A 7,507-nucleotide genomic window follows, 5' to 3' on the forward strand; every position below is an offset into this window, starting at 1 on the left:
AGGCAGGTTCCCATTCGGAGCTCACTAGAGCCCCGGTGTGCGCAGTTCACAACAGGGTTTGAGCTCCTGTGAGAACCGGATCCTGCTGCTGATCCCACAGGAGGCGGAGCTCGGGTGGTGACAGCAGTGATGGGGCGCCACTATAAATACAGATGAGGCTTCCCTAGCTCACCCGCTCACTGGTCACCTGGTGCTATGTGGCCCAGTTCCTAACTGGCCACAGATCACTACTGGTCCTTGGCCTGGGGGCTGGGGACCCCTGTTTTAAGCAATTTCTAGCCCCAAATAAGCAGGCATGGCTAGAAGGCAAAACAGATCCTCAAAATCAAAAATCCTTAACTGGGTGCAGTGGCTCATGCCTGTAATCCCAGCACTTCGGGAGGCTGAGGTGGGCAGATCATTTGAGGTCAGGAGTTCAAAAACAGCTTGGCTAACATGGTGAACATCTCTACTAAAATACAAAAATTAGCCATGCGCGGTGGCGTGTGCCTATAGTCCCATCTACTCGTGAGGCTGAGGGAAGAGAATCGCTTGAACCTGGGAGGGAGAAGTTTCAGTGAGCCGAGATCGTGCCACTGCACTCCAACCTGGGCGACAGAGCAAGACTCAGCCTCAAAAAAAAAAAAAAAAAAAAAAAAAGAGAGGCCAGGCAAGGTGACTTATGCCTGTAATCCCAGCATATTGGCAGGCTGAGGCAGGAGGATCACCTGAGGTTGGGAGTTAGAGACCAGCCAGGCCAACATGGAGAAATCCCATCTCTACTAAAAATACAAAATTACCCAGGGACAATGGTGTGTACCTGTAGCCCCAGCTACTTCGGAGGCTGAGGTGGGAGGATTGCTTGAGTCCGGGAGGAAGAGGCTTCAGTGAGCTGTGATCATGCCACTGCACTCCAACCTGGGCAACAGAGTGAGATTTTCACTAAAAATAAATAAATAAAACCAATGTGCAAAGAAGGGTGTATTGACACATAGTCATAACCACTCACTGTGAGAAACTCACTGTGGCCACCAGTCACTTCAAAGACTGTCTCTCTTATCTATCTATTACTTACCATGCAAAGTAATTCAATTGACTGAGAAGTTTTTACACAGGGAGAGCAGGGGCTTTAAAACAATACCTGTACACATATAGCCCAAATATTTTATTTTGTTTTATTTTATTTGAGATAGAGTCTCACTCTGTCACCCAGGCTGGAGTGCAGTGGCACAGTCTCGGCTCTCTGTAATCTCTGCCTCCCAGGTTCAAGCGATTCTCCTGCCTCAGCCTCCGGAATAGCTGGGGCTACAGGCACAGGCCACTATGCCCGCCTAATTTTTGTATTTTTAGTAGAGACAGGGTTTCGTCATATTGGTCAGGCTGGTCTTGAACTCCTGACCTCAAATAATCCACCCGCCTCAGCCTCCCAAACTGCCTGTAATCCCAGCACTGTAGGAGGCTGAGGCGGTCACTGGCACCGTAGCTCACTGTGGGAGGCTGAGGTGAGAGGATCATTTGAGGCCAGGAGTTCGAGACCAGCCTGGGCAACATGACGAGACCTCATCTCTATGAAGAACTATATATGTATTTATATTATACATCACATAAAAATATCAGACCGGGGGCCGGGCGCGGTGGCTCAAGCCTGTAATCCCAGCACTTTGGGAGGCCGAGACGATCGGATCACGAAGTCAGCAGATCGAGACCATCCTGGCGAACACAGTGAAACCCTGTCTCTACTAAAAAATACAAAAAAAAAAAAAAAAAAAAAAAATTAGCTGGATGTGGTGGCGGCGCCTGTAGTCCCAGCTACTCGGGAGGCTGAGGCAGGAGAATGGCGTAAACCCGGGAGGCGGAGCTTGCAGTGAGCTGAGATCCGGCCACTGCACTCCAGCCCAGGCGACAGAGCGAGACTCCGTCTCAAAAAAAAGAAAAAAAAATCACATCAGCCCAGTGGCTCACGACTCCAATCCCAGCACTTCGGGAGGCTGAGGTGGGCAGATCACCTGAGGTTGGGAGTTTGAGACCAGCCTGGCCAACATGGAGAAACTCTGTCTCTACTAAAAATACATTAGCCAGGCATGGTGGTCCATGCCTGTAATCCAAGCAACTCAGGAGGCTGAGGCAGGATAATTGCGTGAACCCAGGAGGCAGAGGTTGCAGTGAGCTGAGTTCATGCCATTGCACTCCAGAGCCTGGGCAACACGAGTGAAGCTGTCTGGAAAAAAAAAATTAAAATTTTAAAAATGGCTGTGCACAGTGGCTCACGCTTGTAATTCCAGCACTTTGGGAGGCTGAATCACCCGAGATCAGGAGTTCGAGACCACCCTGACCAACGTGGAGAAACTCCGTCTCTGCTAAAAATACAAAATTAGCCAGGCATGCTGGCGTGTGCCTGTAATTCCAGCTACTAGCAAGGCTGAGGCGGGAGAATCACTTGAATCCAGGAAGTGGAAGTTTTGGTGAACCGAGATCACGCCATTGCACTCCAGCCTGGGCAACGAGTGAAATGCTGTCTCAAAAAAATATATTATCTAGCTCCCTGCTCATGCAGCGGACTCGCAAGATGGCGCCGAAAGACAAGAAGCCCAAAAGGTTAACCTGGAAGTTGAACTTGGACCTCACTCATCCAGGAGAAGATGGAATTTTTGATTCTGGAAATTTTGGTACCTTCCTTAGTGAATATCTAGGGTTCTCTTCCCTAGTTGTGCATTTTTTCTGTTTTAAAATAGGAACAATTTCTACGGGAGAAGGTTAAAGTCAATGGCAAAACTGGAAATCTCAGGAATGTTGTTCACATTGATCGCTTCAAGAATAAAATCACAGTTGCTTCTGAGAAACAGTTCTCTAAAAGGTATTTGAAATACCTTACCAAGAAATACCTTAAGAAAAACAATCTTCGTGATTGGCTTCGAGTGGTTGCCTCTGACAAGGAGACCTATGAACTTCGTTACTTCCAGATTAGTCAAGATGAAGATGAATCAGAGTCGGAGGACTAGGCAAAGGCTCCCCTTACAGGGCTTTCCTATCAGTGAATAAAAAATATTATACTCTTAAAAAATATATTATCTATATACTATATATAGATAATATAATGTATGTGACATAAATCTATTTTTAGAGATAAAAGGGCAAAGTCTTAGTGGCTGAGGTACAGCAAAAGGGGCAGTTGCATTGGTTTTCCCAGGAAGAGTCCAAGACAGCCATTTTCAAGCTTTCAAAGGATTTTAACTGCTCCAGATAATTCTTGGCCAGGCGCGATAGCTCACACCTGTAATCCCAGCACTTTGGGAGGATGAGGCAGGTCAATCACCTGAGGTCAGGAGTTCAAGGTCAGCCTGGCCAACACGGCGAAACCCCATCTCTACTAAAAATACAAAAATCAGCCAGGCATTGTGGCAGGCACCTGTAATCCCAGCACTTTGGGGGGCCGAGACAGGTGGATCACGAGGTCAGGAGATCAAGACCATCCCGGCTAACACAACACCTCATCTCTACTAAAAATACAAAAAATCAAGCAGTTGTGCTGGCAGGTGCCTGCAGTCCTAGCTGTGTTCAGAATTGGTGGGTTCTTGGTCTCGCTGACTTCAAGAACGCAGCCGCCGACCCTTGCGGTGAGAGTTAAACAGTTCTTAAAGATGGTGGGTGCCGAGTTTGTTCCTTCAGATGTTCAGATGTGTCTGGAGCTTCTTCCTTCTGGTGAGTTCATGGTCTTGCTGTCAGGAGTGAAGCTGCAGACCTTTCTGGTGAGTGTTACAGCTCGAAAAGGCAGCATGTCTGGAGTTGTTTCTTCTTCCCGGTGGGTTCGTGGTCTCACTGGCTTCAGGAGTGAAGCTGCAGACCTTTGCAGTGTTACAGCTCATAAAGGCAGCGTGGACCCAAAGTTTATGCAGCAGCAAAATCTATTGCAAACAACAAAAGAACAAAGCTCCCCAAGTGTGGAAGAGGACCCCAACCACCTGCAGCCTGCTTTTATTCCCTTATCTGACCCCACCCACATCCTGCTGATTGGTCCATTTTACAGAGAACCGACTGGTCTATTTTACAGACAGCTGATTGGTCCGTTTTGACAGAGTGCTGATTGGTGCGTTTACAATCCCTGCGCTAGACACAGCCTGCTAGATAGAAAAGTTCTCCAAGTCCCCACCAGGTTAGCTAGACACAGAGTACTGATTGGTGTATTTACAAACCTTGAGCTAGACAGAGTGCTGATTGGTGTATTTACGATTCTCTAGCTGGACATAAAAGTTCTCCAAGTCCCCACCAGATTAGCTACATACAGAGTGCTGACTGGTGCACATACAATCCTCCGGCTAGATATAAAAGTTCTCCCAAGTCCCCATCCGGCTCAGGAGCCCAGCTGGCTTCACCCGGTGGATACCGCACCAGGGCTGCAGGCAGAGCTGCGCTCCAGTCCCCAGCGGCACCTGCACTCCTCAGCCCTTGGGCTGTGATGGGACCGGGCGCCACGGAGCAGGGGGCGGCGCCCCTCGGGGAGGCGCGGGCCGCGGGGGAGCCCACCGCAGCGGGGAGCTCAGCATGACGGGCTGCAGGTCCCGAGCGCTGCCACGCTGGGAGGCAGCTAAGGCCCAGCGAGAATTTGAGTGCAGCGCTGGTGGGCCAGCACCGCTGGGGGACCCGGCGCAACCTCTGCAGCTGCTGGCCCGGGTGCTAAGGCCCTCACTGCCCTGGGCCGGCGGCGCCAGCCGGCCGCTCCGAGTGCGGGGCCTGCTGAGCTCGCGCCCGCGCCCACCGGAACTCGCACTGGCCCGCGAGCGCCGCGCGCAGCCCCGGTTCCTGACCGCGCCTCTCCCTGCACACCTCCCCGCAACCAGAGGGAGGCAGCTCCGGCCTCAGCCAGCCCAGAGCGGGGCTCCCACGTGCCGTGGCGGGCTGAAGGGCTCCTCAAGTGCCGCCAGTGTGGACGCCGAGGCCGAGGAGGCGCTGAGAGTGAGGGCTGCTAGCACATTGTCACCTCTCGCAGCTACTCGGGAGGCTGAGGCAGGAGAATCGCTTGAACCCTGGAGGCAGAGGTTGCAGTGAGCAAGATCGTTCCACTGCACTCCAGCCTGGGCAAAAGAGTGAGACTCTGCCCCCCCAAAAAAAGGCCGGGCGCGGTGGCTCACGCCTGCAATCCTGGCACTTTGGGAGGCCGAGGGAGGCAGATCACCTGAGGTCAGGAGTTCAAGACCAGCCTGGCCAACATGGTGAAACCCCATCTCTACTAAAAACATAAAAAAAAAAAAAAAAAAAAAAAAACTAGCTGCGTGTGGTGGCGCACGCCTGTAACCCCAGATACCCCGGAGGCTGAGGCAGGAGAATTGCTTGAACCCAGGAGATGGAGGTTGCAGTGAGGGACAGAGTGCCACTGCACTCCAGCCTTGGCAGCAGGGTGAGACTCTGTCTCTAAATAGATAGATAGATAGATAGATAGATAGATAGATAGATAGAATTGTTAAGGCTGAACATGATGCTATTATGTGTTCTTTCAGACTGGTTGTCTGACATGAGCCCAAAAATTAATGCCCCCTGGATTGGCGGAGACCAAGAGATTCCCCACATGGTCCCGAAGTCAAGCCCTCCAGGATACGAAACAAGACAAGAAGGAAACCTCGTCCAGTTTTTGTTCAGGGACCCACAGCAAAATTTGTAACTGACCAGTCGGCTGAGGCAGCTTGAACCATGGGTTTATAAGGGTCCTGGCCACATTCTAAACTGTGTATCTCCTTCGTGACAGAATGACACAGAAAGACAAATAAGATGAGTCACACAAATCCTTTTTCCTTTTTTTTTTTTTTTTTTTTTGAGTGAGTCTCACTCTGTCACCCAGGCTGCAGTGCAGTGGCGTGATCTCAGCTTCTCAGCTCACTGTAACCTCTGCCTCCCAGGTTCAAGCAATTCTCAGCTTCCTGAGTAGCTGAGATTACAGGCACCCACCACCACACCGGCTAATTTTTGTATTTTTAGTAGAGACGGAGTTTCACCATCTTGGCCAAGCTGGTCTTGAACTCCTGACCCCGTGATCCACCCACCTCAGCCTCCCAAAGTGCTGGGATTACAGGCGTGAGCCACCGTGCCTGGCGCCTTTTTCCTATTAATCAAAACCTTCCAGAGGAGACAAACAGTTACTTCTACCACTCACCCACCGGGGTAGTGCAAAGAGAGAGGCAGAAGCCTGGCTGGTAAGAAATTATCTCCCTTTTGCAGGCACGCTGGGTTTCCAGGTTCCCTTTCTCTGTAGCTTTCAGCTGCAGAAGAACAGGGTGGTTTTTGGTGACCCTGCTGGCTGCACCGTAGCTATGGGAGCCAAGGTGTGTTTAGACTAAAGAAAGTCATCTTTTTTTAATTAATGGAACCACAGGCAAAAGCCTCTCAATTTTGCAACAGGCTACATGGGGGAAACTAAATTAACCTTTCCCATTCCAACCATCACAAAATACATGCGCCAAAACCCAGACACTAGTCACCCTGCTTGGCGTTCAATATCGACCTGGCAAGGCTCAAACTTGCCCTGCTTTGGCCCCTGTTACCTTTGATTCACTCAAAGTGGGTGGGATGACCTCCGACCCAGAGTTTATTGGACACTCTCTGAGCACGACAGAAGAAAGGACAGTCGCCCTGAGTTAGGCCTGCTGAGCTTCCTTCTGGGCTCCCTGAATATGGTGGACCAGACAAACAGGGAGAGTCTGGGGGAACCACCCTCAGTGCTCTCAGGGATCTCCTCTGTGTATACAAACTCACAACAAAGTAAAGACAAAAAAAAAGGCCCTCAGAGCCAGGATTCTAGACCAGATTACAAACCCAAAGATAATTTCTCTAAACGGCTCCCCTATTCTCTGTGCAACTGGGGAGAAACCGCCCCAAACCGAGTCTCCTCTTTCTACAATCTATTGAAAGCCGGACGGTCCCCAGGACGGGTGGATCATGAGGTCAGGAGATCGAGACCATCCTGGCTTACACGGTGAAACCGCATCTCTACTAAAAATACAAAAAAAAATTAGCCAGGCATGGTGGCAGGCACCTGTAGTCCCAGTCACTTGGGAGGCTGAGGCAGGAGAATGGCGAAAACCCGGGAGGCGGAGCTTTCAGTGAGCTGAGATCGCCATGGCACTCCAGCCTGGGCGACAGAGTGAGACTCCATCTCAAAAAAAAAAAAAGAGGCCAGGCACGGTGGCTCAAGCCTGTAATTTCAGCACTTTGGGAGGCCAAGGTGCGGGGATCACTTGAGGTCAGGAGTTTGAGACCAGCCTGGCCAACGTGGTGAAATCTTGTCTCTATCCAAAAATGCAAAAGGTAGCCAGGCGTGGTGGTGCGTGCCTATAATCCCAGCTACTTGGGAGGCTGAGGCATGAGAACCGCTTGAACCTGGGAGGTGGAGGTTGCAGTGAGCCAAGATCACGCCACCACACTCCAGCCTGGGTGATAGAGTGAGACTCTGTTTCTATATATATGTATGTTATTTTCTCTCTCTCTCTCTATCTATATATATAGTGTGTATGTATATATATTCTATATAATATATATATAT

The sequence above is a fragment of the Rhinopithecus bieti genome, unplaced genomic scaffold (genome assembly GCF_001698545.2).
Source record: "Rhinopithecus bieti isolate Rb0 unplaced genomic scaffold, ASM169854v2 scaffold_1037, whole genome shotgun sequence".
Taxonomy (NCBI): domain Eukaryota; kingdom Metazoa; phylum Chordata; class Mammalia; order Primates; family Cercopithecidae; genus Rhinopithecus; species Rhinopithecus bieti.